The sequence below is a fragment of the Ursus americanus genome, chromosome 3 (genome assembly GCF_024610735.1).
Source record: "Ursus americanus isolate L20-20 chromosome 3, mUrsAme1.1.p, whole genome shotgun sequence".
Classification (NCBI taxonomy): Eukaryota; Metazoa; Chordata; class Mammalia; order Carnivora; family Ursidae; genus Ursus; species Ursus americanus.
Window position 1 is genome coordinate 85,341,185 of NC_142129.1, and position 20,246 is coordinate 85,361,430.

Sequence of the window (20,246 nt, forward strand, 5' to 3'; positions counted from 1 at the left end):
GAGCTGACCCAAGAACACTCCTTGAATATGTCCATTTTTTGTTGGCATCTCCTTATAGAACTGCCAGAAGGTCCAATTTATAAAATATAATGGTGGTGCCAACTGAGAAATAAGACACAGCCATGGTGTCTGGGAGTTAGAAAGTGCACCCTGGGGGTACCTGTGTGGCTCAGTCGGTTAAGCATCTGCCTTTGGCTCAGTTCATGATTCTGGGGTCCGGGGATCAAGCCCCGCGTTGGGCTCCCTGTTCAGTGAGGAGTCTGCTTCTCCCTCTGCCCCTCTCCCCACTTGTGCTCTCTCTCAATCTCTCTCTTAAGTAAATAAATAAAATTAAAAAAAAAAAGAAGGTGTACTCTATGGTTGCCTCAGTGGCCAAACAGTGGCCGCTGGTCTGTGCCTTTTGCTGCTGCTCTCTGCTGAAAAATGCAAAGACAGCAAGGATGAGTTGTGACAAATTTCTGGGCAATCTTGTGCATTGAGCCTGCTGCCTTGAACTGGCCGGGGAGGCAGTCCTCTGGGCCAGAAGAGAAAACCTATGTTTCCGGACGCTCAGGATGCTGTGTGTGGTGATGTTGAAACAGTAGGTCTGATGCTTGGTCTCAGCATCTTAGACTCTGGAAATGGGTTTGCAGTGGTCCATGCACAGTGGTATGATAGACTGTCTGATTCCTATCCCTCTAGGTGGGATCTACAGCATCAAAATGTGACCTTGATGGCCAAGTTCTCCTTTTTCCCAGATGGTCTCAACCTGCCCTGTCCAATATGGAAGCCAGTAGCCACATTTATATTAAATTGAAATTGATGAATCAAAATTAAAAATTTGGTTGCTAAGTCACACTAGCTGCATTTGAAATGCTCTGTAGCCACATGTGGCTACTTGCTCCTGTATTGATCAATGCTGATTACAGAACATTTTCATCACTGAAGAAAGTTCTGTGCGACAGCATTGGTCTAGATCTCTTTGAAGGAGAAGAATTTGTAGAAAGTCATGCTCCTGCAGGGTCGCCATGTTGGTGATATCTAGACCAGGAAAGGACAGGAGATAGGGAAGGGGTTCTCCTTCTCCCTGGAAAGGTTGCTGTGAGTCAGAACAGAGGTAAATAATTTCTTCAGGTCTTTAAAGATCCAGTGGATAACTCCTCAAAGGTATAAAATTTTGGTAGCTGCTTTTTGTGGAAGGTCCTCAAAATATAAACACGGCTCATCTTGGAGCTGAGTGGGATAGGTGTGTAGGGGATGGTGTTGATCCATCTGGATGCCATACTTGAAGTTGATACGATCCAGAAATTTGACTCCCACCAGTGAAAAAAATGTATTTCTATAGTTTTGTATTTCACCTGTAAATCCAGAGGCATGTCAGGGCCTTTTAGATAAGGGGTGAGAAATTAATAGATACTGAAATCGTTTCCCTAAAAGATCATGCCTAGATGATAGCCCTCCCTCACAGTGTGGGTCTCAATAAATACTCTTTGATGAATAATTTGTTCCATAATGCTATTAAGCCTGATAAATGAAAGATGGCCCTTCCCTTAAAAAATTGAAATAGATGATACCAATCTCATAAACTCTAATTCACAAACCCAGGGATTATGAGAGGCACTGAAAGTATGAATGGCGTTAAGATTACTTTTTATCTTTGGGGTAGGCAGAATAGTGGCCCCCAAAGATATCCATGTTCTAATCAACAGAATCTGTGAATATGTTACTTTACATGGGAAAGCAGACTTTGCAGATGTGATAAAGTTAAGGATTTTGAGATGGGGCAATTTTCCTGGATTATCCAGGTGGGGTCAATGTCATTACATGAGTCTTTAAGAGCAAAAGTGGAGAACCTTTCTGAGTTGTGGCCCATAAAGAAATGTGACGAACACAAGAAGAATCAGAGAATTGTAACATTGCTGGGTTTGGAGACAGAGGAAAGGGCACGGGCCAAGCAATGCAGGTGGATGGCCTTTGGAAGCTGGAAAAGACAAGGAGACAGATTCTCTCATAGAGCCGCTGGCAAAAATACAGCCCTGCCCACCTTGATTTTAGACTTCTGATCTACGGAACTCTAAGATGATAGCTTTGTGTTGTTGAACTTGCTACCTTTGTGGTAATTGTTAATAGTGGCAGTAGGAAACTAATTCATTTTGTATAGAGTAGATTATTAAATAACTTATTTTGAAAAATATAACTGTTAAGAAGATAGAATATTCATGTTCACTAATTAGTACATTCTTAGCTTGTAACAATTATGTATGAAGCCAAATTATAATACAATCATTGCTTGGTGAGCACAGAAAGCTTGCTTAGTGATTAGGCTGAGCCCAGAGGCTATTATGTCTGCTTCTATCCTTTACTTATCTGGGGTATAAGGCCTCTGAGAGTGTAATCTGGTAAAGAACACGACTGCCAAGACCTGGCCTGGTGAATTAGGCAGCAGCCATGCATGACTGTGGCATTGAAAGCCTTCTACCCGTTTCATAGCCTTAGCTCCCTGGTATTATTTTTTTCACAAAGATGACCAAAGAAGATAGATGGCAAAACTTGGTTTTGATGAACTCTTCATGGCGGTGGTGGGTGGGTCGCATGGGATCTGCGTCCCAGTGCACACCAGTGTGACCTTGGTAGTAATGTTCATCATGGGCAACAAAGTCAGGATCATGGCTTCTGAGGACTCCGCACGTTTCAGTTCCCACACACAAAATAATTAATAAAATTGATATTCATTCTTAGCCTTGGCTCAGATGAGAATACCCCTGAGCCTCCTAGGCTCTCCAAGTGTCCTCGATAGACCATGGCTACGACTCAGGGAGATGGAGCTCAGCAAATGATCCCTTATTTTGCTATGGCACAACCCCTGCTTGACTTCCAGAAGGCATCGCTTCACCTTTGTGGAGAAAAGATGTGATAGCTGCCATGAGGGACTCAGGAATTCCGCCCACCAATTCCAACTTCTACTGGCTGGCTGACCATTTGCCCGCTTTTTTCCCTGTTTGTATGTGAACTTGACTTCACATACAAAGTTAGAACGGCAATTATACTTAAAATGAACGCATTAAAAAGTTGAAATATCATCTTATAGACAAGCACTCTCCAAAATTCCAGAAGGTATTTAAATAGGTAACAGATATTGCCACCCATCTCTGGACAGAGAGAATAACAGCATTACTGAAACTGGCTCCCAGACAAGTATGGACCATCTGCTTCCATGTCTTAGCAAAGAGACGAGGTCATGATGTAGGCATTGTTGGTGCAGGAATTCATGGATAGTGGTTCCTTATAACAATGCAAAATTGGGCTCGCATTTTTTTTTTTTTTACTTTGCAAGGGAGCTAATGACTTTTGTCCTGTCCCTTGAGAGCTACCACTTAGAGTATTGACATTATAGCCATTTATTCCAAAAGACACCAGAGCTGGGGATGAATATAAGCCTCTTCACAAAACAAGGCACCTCAAGTTCATAAATGGTGTCCGATGTTGGTCTACGACTGATCTTAGTTAATATGACAACATCACTTCCTGAAAGTGATGAAGACTTGGTCTCCTTTACCTCTGGCAGGGGGGACCAGGAGTGCTTCCATTTCATGGCTCAATCTGCTATGCCTGGGGCTTGAGCCAGGACAGGGTCCTGATTCCTGCTGCGGGGCTGGGCTGGGCAAGGCACGGCTGGGTATACAGATGAGAGGAAGGCAGAATTGAGGCTGCAGGTAGGAGTGGTGCTGGGTAAGGGGCTGGCTAGCTTAGAAGGAGGATGGCAAACATTCGGTCAACAGGGCTGGGAATTAAGACTGAGGACTGGACTGAGGGTAGGTTAGGGGTCCCGGCAGCAACACAGTCGGGACGAGGGGAGAAGCATGCAAGCAAAGCTAGGCTGAAAGAGGTCTGAGATGGAGCTGAAGCTGGCTAAGTAAGTACACAGCAGGTAAGCTGAGGTGGCAGTAGGAGGCGGTGGGTGGGGTGCCATGGTCAAGAGCATGGGTTTTTCATTACATGGAAGACTTGAGCTTAATCCTGTCCTGCCAGTTACTAGCAATGTGATTTGGGTCAACTTACTTAAATCTGTCCCAGTTAAATCATCTCTAAAATTAGAATAATAATACATATCCTGCTGGTGATTTTAAGAATTAGAAATAATGCAGGGCGCCTGAGTGGCTCGGTTGTTTAAGCATCCGACTCTTGATTTTGGTTCAGGTCATGATCTCAGGGTTGTGCAATGGGGCCCCATGTCAGGCTCTGCACTGGGTGTGGAGCCTGCTTGGGATTCTCTCTCTTCTTCTCCCTCTGTCCCTCCCACCCCCTCTCCTCCTCTCTTAAAAAAAAAAAAATTAGAAATAATGCATATGAAGCCCCTTACACACTATTTCTTCAACTGGGTTCATGGTTGTACTTTTAGGAGTCCAAATGTTCTCTACAAAATTTTTGTTCTCTGTTCTTAGCTTATTTTTTTAAACACAGACTTTATTTTTTAGGGGACTTTTCAGTTCATAGCAAAATTGAGCAGAAAACAGAGTTCCTATATACCCCTACCCCACACATGCACGGCTTCCCCCAAAATCAACACCCCCCAGCACATTTGTTACAGTCAATGAACCTACACTGACACATCAATATCATCCAAAGTCCCTAGTTTCCATAAGGGCTCACTCTTGGCGGTGGCGCGCATTCTGTGGGTTTGGACAAGCGCACCATGACGTGTATCCACCACTGAAGTATCACACATAGTCGTTACACTCCCCCAAAATCCGCTGTGCTCTTCCTATCCCCCTTCCTCCCCCCAACCCCTGGCAACCACTGATCTTTTTACTGTCTCTATAGTTTTGCCTTTTGCAGAATGTCATATAGTTGGAATCATATAGTATCTAGTCTTTTCGGATTGGCCTCTTTTTACTTAGTAACATGCATTTAACATTCCTCCATGTCTTTTTGTGTCTTGATAGCTCATTTCGTTTTCAAACTGAATACTATTCAGCAGAATACTATTCTGCTGTCTGGCTGTATTTAGCCACTCACTACCCAGTGCTTTGCAAACAAGCAATCTATGGATCTCTGTCTGGGATGAGTGTGGATTCTTGAGGACTCAAGAGTTTAGAATTTGAGAAACACGAGCCTGGCATATAGTAGGTACTCAATAAATGTAAATAATTAACAGCAGGATTATTACTCCTATAAGAGAAGCTAAAGGTATAGTGAAGCAGGGCTGGGCCGAGACCTGCGTTCATAAGATCTAGCCTGGCAAGGAGAGTCTTGTCAACTGGGTTTGTAGGCAGACCTGCTTTTTTGTGTGCAGGGCGGGTTTGGGCTTCCCTGGACAGCTGCCTCAGGCTGCCCAGTCTTCAAGGGGCCCATCCCCGGGGCACATGCGGGACACTGCCATGACCTGACGGTTGCTGACAGCCCTTGCTTTGAAACTTGGAGCATTTTTTTCCTCCTGGGTTTTCTGGCCATGTTCCCTCAGTCCATGATTTTCAGAGATTACAGTGTGATTCCTCAATTACCCCTGCGAGGTCTTCCTGTTCCCTGGACTGTAATTCATGAGGCCTGAAAACCTGAGCTCATTTAGAGCTGCTCGGGGCTGCCTCTCCGTGTCCCCATCCATCTTCAGCTGCCGGTCCCTCTTCGCCGCCTGTGTTCTCTTTCACTGGTGCTGTACATTCTGCTTCCAGATGGCAGGGGACAGAAGGACAAGCGTGCCTGGGCAGATCCGTCATCTGTTCCTCATCTACTCCAAGCCCTCGTCTTTCTTGTTCATCTTCTTGTCCCAAACACCATGTTACAAGGTCCATTTTTTGCTCTCTGGGTGTTTCAAGGAGCTGTCAAGCCCACAGCCTCTTCCGCCCCGTCCTCCTTCTGTACCCCTCTCCCCACCCCCTCACCGAAACATCCCCTGCACTGACACAGGGGGTTTTAAGGTATCTCCTTAATGCTCATTTGGATTATGCCGTGTTATATTTCCAGAATTTCATTTTTTAGAGCCCTCTATATTTCGAGTCGTATTGCCTCTTAGTGCTGGTGTTCTCGACCTTGGCTGTACATGGGAAGGATTCAAGCAACCTTTCAAAAGCACCGATGCTTGGTCCCAATCCAGACCAATTGAACCAGATCTCTCGTGCCCGGGCATGGGTATTTTTACTTTAAGTTTGCCCAGACGATCACAAAAGAAAAAAAAAAGGTAAAAATGGACTTCGTCAAAATTAAAAACTTCTACTCATCAAAAAGACTGTTAAGAAGGTATAAGTCACAGACTGGTTGAAAATATTTACCACATATATCTGAGAAACAACTTGTATCCAGCATATCGTAGCAATTCCTATAATTCAGTAACAAGACAACCAGCGGCCAAAAAGCTTGAATAGGCACTTCACAAAGGAAAATATGTAAGTGGCCAATCAGCATGTGAAAATGTGTTCAGCACCACTGGGCATCAGAGAAGGGCAAAGTAAAACCAAAATCAAAAGCCCACTAACAGTTAAAGTAAAAGACAAACCTGACAACATGAGGATGGAAAGTGCTAGACCCCTCACAGGCTTCTGCTAGGGGACCAGAATGGTGTGACCATGTTGGTCTGGCAGTTCCTCACAGAGTGAAACACACACCCACCTCAGGACAGAAACACAACATCTGTTTTTATCCAAGAGAAACCAAAACACACGTACACTCAAAGACTTCACAGCCACATTAATAACAGCCCCAAATTGGAAACAATCCATATGTCCCTCAACTGGAGACAGAAGGAGCAAACTGTGGTCTGTCCCCACTGTTACAGAGAAGAGGTCCCGATTCATGTGACAACATGGATGGACCTGGGAAACATGAGGCCGAGTGAAGAAGCCACACACAAAAGATGACCTACTCTGTGATTCCGTTTATATGAAGTTCAAGAACCATCATAACCAAGATACAGAGAAAGGAACAGAACGGACGTTGCCTGTAGGAAGGCACAGCCCATTTGTGACCAGGAAGTGAGTGAGGGATTTTTCTGGGGTGACAGACATATCCTATATCTTGATAGCAGGATGGGTGACAAGCATATGCATTCATCTAAGCTCATATGCAGTGTGGGGTCTTAAAGATTGTACATTTAGTTTATTTAAATTTTACCTCAACCAAGGAAATTCGATGAATAAATATTCCCCACATGATTTTGCTGCTCAGGAAGGGTTGAGAGTCACTGCTAGGCCTCAGTTCATAAAATGTCTTCTGTCTTTTCCCTACAGTGTGAAAACCTTCTTTCTCCAGGCCCCTTGTTTGCCAGCACCCTGCATTCCAATCTCTTGTGCTGGGGAACCCCGGACCACCATGAGCATCAGACAGGAGAGGTCTCTCATTTCCAACACATCAACTACACTTCGTTGTTGGTCAAAATGAAATGGAAAATGGGGTCTCCTTGCTGAGAGAGGGAACTGTCAGTAAGACAACAGGAAAGGTGACCACCTGCTCTTCATGTGGGTCACCGAGACGTTAACAGATGTCTGGGGAGTCGAGGCCCTCTGGCCTCTTTATGCAAAGTTTCGTATTATGTTTTAGGAAAACATCTTTCATTCACTTCATCAGATGAGCATTTTTTCCCTCCTAGACTTACTGATTTTTCTGAACGTGTTCTTATTTAAAGTTCTGTGTCTCTTTTTGTTAGGTGCACTTCTCTAGAATAAAACGTGCTTTTAAAAATGACCATTTCCACTCGTGATTCTTTCCCACCAAGATCCCGGGGTGTCCGGGAGGATGTTTTTACCATGGTGTGCTATATTTTCGGGCTACTTAATGCCCAGCTCCTAGGTCTTGCCATATTTTCTGATCTCTGGAAAATGCTGAGATCTGATTTAGGATCTTTTTTGATCTTTTATCAAACAGCTGTGAGCAATACAGAAGTAATACATCATCTACTCAACAGCCTTAACCGCCCAGGATTCAGCTAATAACTAAAAAGTAAACCACAACGAGGCTTTGAAGACGCAAAATAGGTGGCACAAATTCCATACACTGTAATCAGAGGTGAGCCCCTTGGATTCTCATGGCCAATTGACTCTTACCTGAGACACAGGTGTAACAATCTTCACAGCCGGGTTAGAAGCGCCAAGTCAGAAGCAGAACAGAGGTACACTGATGGCTGTAAAAAGCTACAGCTGATGGGAAAGAAGATTGTCTTCCACTTTCATCTTATCCTGTTAAAAAAGAACAATCTAGTGACCATCTGGCTTAGGAGCACACATGTAAAATAATTCCCAAATCTCTGGAGGCATGACCACATTTGAGCTCAACCCAAAATTGTCCCTGATGACCTTTAAGTCATCAGGAAAAGGCTAAATGTACCTTGCATTTCTCTCCTGAAAGAGGCAGAGGAGTGTTTCTAACAAATTGGTTGGAAATAAACGTTTTGACAGTTCTCGTGAACCAATTTCAGGATCCCAAACCTTGCCTGTACCGCGCGGCACCCTCCCTGGCAGCGCTGACGTGATGACGTCACACCGCCCAGGTGGCGCGGCTCCCTCCCTGGCAGCTCTGGCCTGATGACGTCACACCGCCCAAGTGGCGAGAGCAGAGGCCAGACGGGTTGACCCTGTTCTCCTCCATAACCAGCCCTTCCCCCACTCTGGACATCAGCTAGGGACCTCCCCTTCCTGCGACTGCAGCCCCCAAGTATGGCTCTGAGCCTCTAATCTGCCATTCTCAATGGTTACTCAACACCTGCTGCCTTTCTTCCTTGCAGCCTCCCCAACTGCCCTCCCCTGTCTCCTTGTACCTCCAAATCCGTGAGATTATCTCTCGTTGTCTCTGGGTGGACTCTTCACTCTACAAATCCATCTGAGGCTCCTGTTAATCCCCTGAATCTGAAAGAAAAATATGTGATGTACACAGAAATTTTACAAATGAAATGATGATGCATGGATTTTTTTTTATTAAGTTTTAAATTTTAACTCTAGGATAGTTAACATACAGTGGCATATCAGTTTCAGGTGTACAATATAGTGATTCAACAATTTGATACATTACTCCGTGTCCATCATGGTGAGTGTTGGAATTTGTTTTTAAATAATCCATCAGGAGTGGGGGAAGGAAAGGCATAGATAAGACAAGATAGTTATTGAAACAGCCGGAGGTGGATGTCATGGGAGCATGTCATATCATGTGCTCTCTTAGTGTATATTAGGAAAGGCCCATCAAAAAAGTTGCAAAAGAAAATATGTGATGTCATATAACCTAATTTAAAGTTCTTGTTCTCATTTTCATGTGAGGCCAGAGAGGGAGCATATATTGACTTTACCATTAGCCCAAGATCACCCAAAATTGTTTCCCCGAGGACTTCGTCCAGGAAGCAAAATATTAGAATTATTTTTATTTTAAAAAGAATCTCATCATAATTATAACAATTTTTAAAAGTTTAATTATGGACACTTTCAAACATATAAATGTCTGTCTAATATAAGGAACCCTTAGCCTCAATGGATGTTCACATGTGACCAGGCTCCCTTTATCTGTCCCCCCCAACTCCACATTACATTAAAACAAGTTTAAGGCATCATATTGTTTCATCTGTAAATAAGTCAGTAGTATCTCTAAGAGATAAGATCTGCCTTTCCTTTTTTAAACATAATCACAATACCATTATCACATCTAAAAACATAAAACATTAATTTGTTAAAATAAAATATCCAGGAAGCGCTCAAATTTCCCTGATTATCTCGTGATTTCTTTTTATTCTTAGTTTGCTTGAGTCAGGATCCAAATAAGATCCACACTTTGTATCCAGTTGAAATGTCTTGTCTTTCAAATATATAGGCTTTCTTGACCTCGTTTTCCCCCCTTTTGGTATTTATTTATTTATTTATAGATTTTATTTATTTATTTGAGAGAGAGAGAGCACAGAAGGAGGGGCAGAAGGAGAGGGAGAGAAAGACTCCTAAGCAGACTCTGCTTTGAGTATGCAGGACTCTATCTCAGACCCTGAGATCATGACCTGAGCTGAAATCAAGAGTTGGACACCCAAGTGACTGAGCCACCCAGCTGCCCCTACTTTGGTATTTATTTATTGAAGAAACTGGGCTATTTGTCTTGTGTAATTTTCAACATTCTGGATTTTGTGACTGCATCCCCACGGTATTGTTTATCATGTTCCTCTATTACCTGTAATTCCTGTAAACTGATAGCTATACCTGGAGACTTGTCATCATTATTGGCAATATCAAAAACTTCACTTCCAAGACTGACAATTTCCATGAAATGTCAATTGTATGACATCTCACCACAGTGAGTAAGGTAGGTTCTAAACTCTCCTGAGGCAACAGAAAAGGGGGTAAGTCTCTTGCAGTAAGGTCAAGTCTAATCCCCGTTGCCTTAATGAAACACATCTGGCCAGAATCCATCATTAGCTCTAGGGCGACTGTCAACTAGAACATGTTGGGCCTCTGTTCTATGTATTTGAGTGAACACACACAGGTGGAGAGAATGTGAACTTGGGAGTCAGCCCTAGGTTTGAATTCTGGCTTTATCTTTCATTAAGTACATGCCTTTTCTAGTTACTTAATATTTCTTAGTCTCAGATTCCTTCCATATGAGGATAATGTCTATCTTACCAGGCCACTGAGATGCACTTGTTGTGTAGTATGTGTTCAATAATTGCTTGTTTCTTTTCCAATGTGGGTTAAAAATGAGAATTTGTGTTGAAAACTACAATTCTATAGAGTTTGTTTAGATCCAAATGCAAATATGGCATTTACCAGCTTCATAAATTATAGAGGCTTTCAAGTAAACCTTAAGGAAGGACATGCAGAAAGAGGAAGGGATATGAGAACAGGAAATATTGCTCTCTTCCCTCCTTCTCGTACTCAGAAAATTCAGGAAATTCTTCCCAAAGAAAGCATGACCTATTTCAGCCTAAAACTTTGCTATTCTCTGGACTGTGCTGGCTTGAGAACATATTTCTTTTACCAAAAGATGAGTTCACAGTAAATGACTCAGAAACATATGGATGAAATTTCCCTTAAGCCACTCAGGGGATTTGAAATTAAGGGAAAGAGTACTTGGCAGAATGCGTTTGGGGTTTTGCCAGACCCAAACCAACTGAGAAACAGTTAAGACACAAGGCAGATCTCGAATGCTGCCAAGTTTACCCATCTTAGCAGGACAGGGATTTATAATCAGAGCTGCTCAGAAAAGCACTGCCTCACGGGTGGCAAAGGACAGAAAAGCCTTTGTCCTCAACGTCTCAACTTGGGTGCTATTTCCCAGACAGATCCTCTGCGATGCACACACCCTCTTAATCATCAGGATCCTCAAAGCCCCCTGGAGGCCACAGGTTCCTCTTGCACACCAAGCCCCTGACTTCTCTCCAGGCCGCTTTTGTTTCCAGGACAGCCTGGATGTTTCTCACTGTGAATTCCTGAAGGAGAGAGAACAGCTCTTGAGGAGCATTCTGTAATCACGGTGAAGGGCTGAAAGGGGAAAATGTGACAAAGCACTTTCCTTCTCTAACATATACTTTTTTGTCTTCATCTCTTACCTTTGTCACCTTTCCACATTTCTTTGCTTTCCGTGGGGTTCTTTGTCTGTAAAATGAAGGGACCGGATGAGCTGTTTTCACACTGTGCTGCTTTGAACCTTTTAAAGTCTTGCCAGGGCCCAGGGGTTGGGGTGAGGAGGTAGAGAAAGGGGGTCTCTTCGTGACGGTGGAGGGTCTCCAGCTTAATTAAGATCCAGTGACCCAAGGGCTCTGGGAAAACAGTTGGAGAACCGTGACACCAGTCAGTGTTGTATGCAGTACTTCTCAGCCTCCACGCACTGCATCAAATATCACCATAGATGGGCACCAGTTTTTCTCTCCAGCATTTGTCAGAGGACTCCTGTGAGCCAGGCATGGTGCTAGGCACTGGGCATTTAGCAGTGAACAAAACAGACCGGGTCCCCACGCTCATGGAGCCAACAGACTAGTTGGGGAGATTGGCATCAAGGAAACAAATGAGTATGTACATCTAAATCAAGATATATCCACCCCGAAAGATAAGGTCATGGTTGACGTTTGAGCAGGCCTGGGGTTTGAGAGAAACTACAGAAAGCTTCCTGATCAAAGCAGCTCCCCCACCAGCCTGGCTTGCCACTTGCCCCTCGGCAGAGTCGCTAATCATTGTGAAGTCATTGAGGGTTTCTGTTAAAAATATGCCTCTTCTACCTGACAGGGGAGGTCAAGGAACACAGACTACAGTGTCGCTGATGGATGTAACTAGCTGTTACTGCAGAAAGTCAGGGGGATGAACTTGAGAGAACAGACCGGGGGCTTTCCGTGGGCGAGGCTGGGAGGGTTTACAGCTTGGTGGGCCTGGAGGGGTATGAGAGGTTCAGAAAGGAGGTGACCCAGAGTGCAAGGTTCAGGCCATGCTATGACTCCCCTTCATGCAGTTCACTGTTGTATATAGAACTCTCCTTAATTTCTTTTCCCCATTCCTCACAGAGTTCAATATGTTCTACACAGTAAATGTTAACTCTGGCCTAAATCTTAATTCTGTTACTGTTCTTGCTGTATCTAGCTCTTTCTCTTTGTGCATTTTGTAAAGAGAAAAGGGATTAAAAAACTTCTGGAGACACTTCCATAATTCCTCCTGTAGGTAAGGGGACTGTGCTCACCAGTCCTGGCCTGCGGTGTGTCTGACCTCTGGTCTGGGAGAGGGGGGGATGAAGCTGGGGGAGGCTGGTTTGTTGTCTCAAAGAGTGAAGACTCCTATGGGGCACTAGATGGCAACATTTCTCCAAATCTAAACTCGGCAAAGGCGAGGACCTGTTGACAGAAGGTCAACCCTGCACAGCTGCCAATCCCAACACATTCGATGAAACCAGAACTTCTGGAGATGAGAGGACTGAAGCCAGATCTGGTGGAGGGGGAAGCCTCCACAGCGTGTCTCTCAGGGCTGGTCCATAGAGGGGTTTAGAGGTGTACGCTCTTCTTTCTACTACTACCTCTCTAACCACCACCACCTGCACCAACACCGTCATTGTCTCCACCTGGAGCACCCCCAGCTTCACCTCCTCTGCCTCCACTCCCGGACCTCAAACTCCCCCTCACCACCACCTGTACCTCTTCTACCACCTCCACCCCCTCCTCCACCTCCACTACCTCCTCTACCTCTGCTACCACTTCCACCCCACCACCTCCTCTGCCTCCTCCACCATCACCACCTCCTCCACCATCATCACCACCTCTTCTGCCTCTTCCACCTCCGCCACCTCCTCCACCATCATCACCACCCCCGCCACTACCTCCACCACCTCCTCTGCCTCCTCCACCTTCACCACCTCCTCCACCATCATCACCACCCCTGCCACCACCTCCTCTGCCTCCTCCACCTCCACCACCTCTTCCACCATCACCACTACTGAGTCACACAGGTTGCTATTGTTTCTGTAGGTGCTGAAAAATGAAAACTTCACATAAACCAATTCTGGGAGGAGAGATTTAATTAGAGATACATTTCTTTTTCTTTTTCTGCATATCTATGCTACAAGTATATTAGCAAAGTGCTGAACGGTTTAGAAATGGAGGAGAATTGCTTTAATGAAGAATGATTTGTACTTGACACACTAGTTTTTTGGTAAATAGGTAGTTGCTTCTTATCTAATTAAGCAATATTTGAAAACAGAGTGTCCTTCTATGTGGACTTAAAACATCCTCTGGAGTTTTGTTTGCTTTATCAATTTATTTAGTGTACTCTTTCTGCTTAGCAGTCACCCCCACTCGCCAGGCCTTGTCCTTTTAATTAGCAACCTGTCACTATATTTCAGTGTTTCTGTTGAGAAACACCAACTAACCCATGAAGAATCAAAACATACCCCTTGACATAAAACAACATCTACTGAAGTTCTCATGCAATTGGACTGGTCAGATGAACTATTTCCTGGGGACCAGAAATTGAACCTTCTTTATGTGGAAGACCAAGGATCAAGATGCTTAAAAGGGTGAGAATGGCAAAGGTTAGGGTGGTAAAGCAGGCTTACAGACCAAAAGTTGACAGCTGACCACTTGTTTTTAAAGTATCTCTTTTGTGCCTTAAAACCCCAGTGTCCCATAGCTGCCACCTGACAGGTGTAGATCTTCTGCATAGGTCCGTTCATATATTCGATCAACACATAATGATTAACTTCTAACATAGGCCCAGTATGGCTCCATGCTCTAAGGACAAAGCTGTGAGCAAGGCATATAGCCTACTGATGCTCACATACTGGCAGAGGAGGAAAACAAACCAAATAAAAAATTGCTAAATATCATTCAGGTTTGATAAGTGCCATTAAGAATAATGAAGCAGGATTTGGACATAGTGACAGATAATGGCGTATGTGTGTACTCATGTGTGTGTATGCCCAATGGCTAATGTAGTTAGATTCACCAGGGAAGGCTGCTCAGAAGGGATGACATTTGAACAGTAAGACCTGAATGAAATGAAGTGGTGAGTCATGGGAGAGTCCCTGAGCTAAAATGAAGCTACACATCACTGTCATTATGAACTGACCTACGTCAACTTGGTCATGATGCCCTTAGGTTCTTGGTAGTGATGACAGCTATTAAAGGAGATCAAGGTAAATAAAGGTGAACTGCTCCCCTATAACTTTGCTCCCAGTTTGTAAAGAGACCAAATCTTCTACCAAATTTGGTCATGCATAAGAAATGTATAAAATGCTTTTTTATTAACAGGTTCAAATAGTTTACACAAACTATTTGGTAAACTCAATGGAGACTCAACACTCGGTTCTTTTAAGAGCTCTTACCACCGCCTTGCATGAGAGGGTCATTCGAAGTGGGGGAACAATACCCCAGAGGCAGGATTCTGTTACGCTGGGACTCAGCAACAGGTGGCCAGAGCTCCCCTGAACCAATGCACAGACACTGAGCCGTACTGGAGCAAGCCTCAGGGGCCATCTGTCAGGGCACACATTTGTGATGGTTAATTTTATGTGTCAACTTGGTTAGGCTATGGTGCCCAGTTGTTCAGTCAAACACCAGTCTAGATGTTACTGTGAAGACATTTTTTTTAGATGTGATTAACACTTAGATTAGAAAACTTTGAGTAAAGTTTGAGTTAAGTAGATTACCCTCCATAATGTAGCTGGGCCTCATCCAAACAGTTGAAGGCTTTAAGAGCAAAGACTGAGATGCCCCAAAGAGGAAGAAATTCTAACTCCCGACTGCAAATAGAGATACAGCTTGAGTTTCCAGGCTTCAGACTCATCAGTTGACTCAAGAGTTGCAACAATAACTCTTACTTGAATTACCAGCCCCCAGCTTGCCCTTTGAATTTTAGATTTGCTACCCCCACAACCATGTGAGCCAATTTCTTAAAATAAATCTCAATCTCTCTATATCTAGATCTTTATCTCCTATTGGTTCTATTTCTTTGGAGAACACTGACGAATACTGGGAAGTGGGCCGCAGGTGTAACAAATCCCTTAAAATGTGAAAGTGGCTTTGGAATGGGGTAAGGGTAGGGAAATGGACAAATTTAAAGCACAGGACAGAAAAAGCCTAGATTGCCTTGAAGAGATCATTTGTGGAAATATGGGTGTGAAAGTGGTTTGGGTGAGAGCTCAGGAGGGAAAGAGCTGGAGAGCAGTTTCTATTGTCTTGGAGCATACACATACCATCATGAACAGAATGCTGCTCGGAATAGGAATGTTAATGGTGCTTCTGGTGAGATCTCAGACAGAATTTTGGACACAGACATAGACACGCATAGAGGGAAGATGTCATGGAGACACAGGGAGGAGACAGCCATCAACAAACCACGGAGAGAGGCCCGGGACAGATGCTTTCCCTACAGTCCTTGGAAGGAACCAACCCTGCCAACATCTTCATTTGGGATGAGCTGTGTGACAGTTACTATCTGTTGTTGAAGCCACCCAGTCTCTGGTGCTTTGTCATGGCAGCCTGAGCGCGCTAATACAGGGCTGTAAGCCTCAGTGGTGCCCTACACCATTTGTCACCATTCAAGCTCTCTGTGATCAGGTGCTGAGACAGAGTTTGGGGTGGAAAATATTTGTTAGGGACTAAATCCCATAAAAGAAAGGGGGGAAAGAACCATCATCAAAAACAGAATGGAACTGACATGAAATGAATTAACATACAGGGCTGGCTTGTTTGGCTTTTTAAAAAAAGCTCAAAATTGAATATCGCAGAGTATCGATTATACTTACTGCATGTGTTTTCCCTTCCTAGTTTATGAAGAATATGATGTAATCTATTTTCATATTGATGGAGCTTTATAATCCACAAATTGAACAGCATTATGTCAATAACTTAATATAGTATGAATGCTAAAAAATAATAGTTATTATTTACTAGTTAATAATAACTGCTTTATTTGAATCTACTTCAGTTAGAAGGATTTCAATTCAATACAATTTAAGGTAAATTTTTTTAGAATGGAGGGTGAAAGAATAGAGACTGAGCAGAGGGAAAATATGAACATATGTACATCGGAGGAGGGATCAAGCAACCCAGTGTTGAGCTCTGGACTGAAGGCTGCCCATCAGGGTTGTCTTGCCTTCTGTCAAAATGGCTGGGACTTTATCCCTACCAGGGTCAATCAATCCACTGGATAAGGGCTGCCCCAGGAGGGTGGACTCCTGCAAGGAGGCTCTCTACAACTGAAGCTGACCCTGAGGGAGTGGCTGGAGATGTCTGCCGACTGCACTCCTTGCAGCAAGCCCTTCCTGGGAGGGGGACCCTGGGCACACATCTCCATGTCTACTGTGCTGCTCATGGAACAGTGAAGGATGGTACAGGACTAAAATATTTCAGCCAATCCACCTATCTTGAATACCTTAATTTCACCAACGAGAGTTCATTTCTAATATTCATCGTACCTATTAACAATGTACTAATTTAAACAATAAAACTCCATTTCTGACATTCACTATGCTAATTAACAAAGCCTCAGGTATTCAGTGAGACATTGATCACAGAAGCACTTGAAGTGGCTGCTTCTGGAGTGTGGCTTTTCTGATAAAATACTAGCTGACTGCCCTAGAGTGGAATTTTCCATTAGAGCAACTGACAGCCCTTAGAGAAAAAGCTCAAAGCTTAAATGAACCGGCACACGTGTTGTATGACTGACTCTACCTTACCAAAATCAGACATCCTAATGATCCCCATATAGGTACGCTTGTCTTTGTGGTCTTGGACACCTATCCTCTCATTTTGTCCAATCATACTGCTTTAGGGATTATTTTGTTGCAAGAAACAGAAACTACTCAAACTGGTTTGAGTTTAATGGGGGCTAAAGGTTTGACACTGAGATTAGCAATGAAGGCTCTTTGGATCACTCGGAGTGGACCTGGGGTGTTGAGATCTCAAGCTTCCCCTGCCTCTCTCACAGGTCCACAGACTCTTCTCTTCTCTGCTTTCATCTGAGTGTCTGCTTCTGTCTCCTGCTTCTCTTTCCTTTTCTACTTACTTATCAGCCCACTTCCCCAATCTTTTCTTGAGATTTTATTGTTAAGGGGCGCCTGGGTGGCTCATTTGGTTGAGCACCGGACTCTTGGTTTCAGTTGTAGTCGTAGTCTCAGGGTCATAGGATCGAGCCCCGGGTAGGCTCCATGCTCAGCAGGGAGTCTGCTTGGGGTTCTCTCTCCCTCTCCCTTCCGCTCTGCCCCTCCCCTTGCTTGTGCTCACTCGTACATGCATGCACACCCTCTCTCTCTCTCAAATACATACATACATGCATACATAAATTCCTTTAAAAATTTTTATTTTTAAGTAATCTCTATGTCCAACATGGGGCTCGAACTTGCAACCCTGAGATCAAGAGCCACATGCTCTACCAGCTGAGCCAGCCAGGTACCTCACACTTCCCCTATCTTGATTCTACATAACTACCATCATTTGACCATGTCCATGTCTCTTAGGTCAATGTCTTGAAAGGAAAAAAACGAAAGAGCAAATATGACTGGCACAGCCCTGTCTATGGCCTGGGGTCCTTTGAGTTGGTTGAGCACTGTGCTCCAATCATCTGTGGCTATGGGTGGTATGAGCAGGGTAAATGAGGCTTCTCCTTCTGGGGATCATGGGAGGCCAAATTCCCCAAGAAGATGAAGATGGGAAGGCTGTGACCAGCATCTCTCCCATGCCCATCCCAATCCTACTGACCGGTAGTGTAGTATCTTGCCAAAAAATTCCCTTGTATGCATACTGTGTGTGTGTGTGTGTGTGTGTGTGTGTGTGTGTGCGCGCACACACAGGTACATGCACACATACCACATATAGTTGATTAAGCCGATCCAGGAGTTACTGCCAAAGGCCATGTATTCAAATTAAGATATTCAAACATACACATACTGTGTCTTCTTGAATCAGTTCATGAAGAAATGTCTTCTTGTTATCATTTTCTGAAACCTCACCTGCTACAAATATCACCTTCTTGGAGCACCTGGGTGGCTCAGCTGGTTAAGCGTCTGCCTCTTGATCTCAGCTCAGCTCTTGATCTCAGGGTTGTGAGTTCAGGCCCCTGCACTGGGCTCCACACTGGGTGGAGAGGCTACTTAAAAACAACCACCACAAGCATCACCTTCTCAGCTGCAACCCAAGGAGGTCTGAATTGGTTCCTCGTCAGTGATGGTTACTGCCACCACCTCTGGGTGCCGCCATGGCTAGAATGGCGCTGTCTCTCCCTCACAGACCACACATTGTCAAGGCTGTGAGTCATAGAACCTAGTTCTATGGTGGACTCTCCAAGGAAACTCTGGCCTCCATCTCGGCTCTAACAATTAGACCTCAGCATAAGTTAGCAACCCACGGATTTGATTCACGAAAGCAGAGCTGTCCTCCAGGCTGGGTACATAGAAACCCCAGATCGTTCTCAGTTTTCTTTCATGCTTGCTTGCATTGACTTCTTGGAGTTTCCCAGGGACACTGGTATGTCAACTAATGTATCAGCCAGGCGCCCTTAAGCAGACACAGTGATGAAGCGAAGAGAGCCCTGTGTCCAGCTTACTGCAGCTGCTCACTTCTGCCTAGGGCAGACTCTCTCATTCCCCATGCCCTTTCCCCCTCGCCTGGTACCCCTTTAACAGAGGCAGAGGAAATGCAGAGAAAGTGGGAGACATCTCAGGCAGAAAGGACCTTGCTGAATCAAAGACCTCAGAAACACTTAAAGAGAAAAGGCTTACGGTTCCTTCCCAGTCCTCCCTTGTTAGGGTAGGAATAGGGGAAATCTGAGTAAAAACCTCTATTTGCCTGATACCACTTCCCCCTACTCCCCTCCAGTTCATATGCCTGGAGAACTTATTGACTCCCATGAACAATTACGTAAGTGTTTATTAGAATATTCTCTCCTGAAAGCCTGTTGGAGAAGTGTCCCAAACTGAGGGCACTGAATAAAAACTTTCTTTTCAGTTTTGCCTCAATCCAGCTGCTCTGATGAGTACTGTCAAGTGCCAAGGGTTAGGCTGGTGTACTGTCCCTTGCCACACGGCCAGGAGCCCTCCACCTGCCATGGAGCAGGGCCATGGGGCTCTCTGGCTGCTGCCTAGGTGTATGGCTGATTCCACTGCCCACTTGGCCATAGTGCCACTCACTTGTAAAGGGGTCCCATGGCTCTCAGATCAGCCATTGCCCTGAAGGGTCCCCTCAAAGCAGAGGCACTGACCTGGCTGACTCCATACCTGCTTTCACAGCCTCCTATCCAGGCCTTTGCCTCGGAGACCCCCAGGAGTTGGGGCTCTTCTTATCTCCGCAGACAAAGCCCACAAAAGGCATTCATTCATCTTGCCCCTTTTTCCCAGGGTCAACCTGGATGATTCATCGATAAGTGCCAAGTGGCCCATTCAGGAGGCCCGTGAGCTTAAAATACCAAAGAGCCTATCCCCTCAGTCTGAGAATCAGGAAAACCCAGACCTCAGAAACCCCTTCCGTTCCTTCCTGACGACCAAACCGCTCCACACCCCACCTGCTCAGTGATTGGCAGGGGAACTTCTTGTTAGAGCAGCAAACAACAAAGAAAGAACAAACCCAACCTAAACCAGATTTAATCTTGGTTCTTTAGGCTCTTCCCCTATACCCTGCCCCCCCCCCCACAGACGCCCTCCGAGTTACTTTTCTTTCCAAGGGATATGGGGGCAGGATTGAGGAAGAGGTGGTAGGAGAGGGAGGCACCATTCTATTTTAGAGGACCCATGTGCTATTTACATATGTGGTGGTTCTGTGGAGTTCAATAATTGGGACACACAGGCTGTCAAAAGAGTGCTCTGAAACCCAGACACTAGCGCCAAACTGCTCAGGTTTGAATCCT

The 20,246-nt window shown here is 44.7% G+C and overlaps 1 long non-coding RNA gene across 1 annotated transcript in view; it reads left to right on the plus strand.

Annotated features, from left to right (window-relative positions):
* LOC148110419 (uncharacterized) overlaps nucleotides 1-7,653 on the plus strand; it is a 33,838-nt gene extending 26,185 nt beyond the window's left edge. The window contains exon 3 of the long non-coding RNA XR_015724044.1: nucleotides 7,200-7,653. This is a non-coding gene — a long non-coding RNA (uncharacterized LOC148110419). The remainder of the gene's footprint in view (nucleotides 1-7,199) is intronic.
* Nucleotides 7,654-20,246: the final 12,593 nt, after the last annotated feature.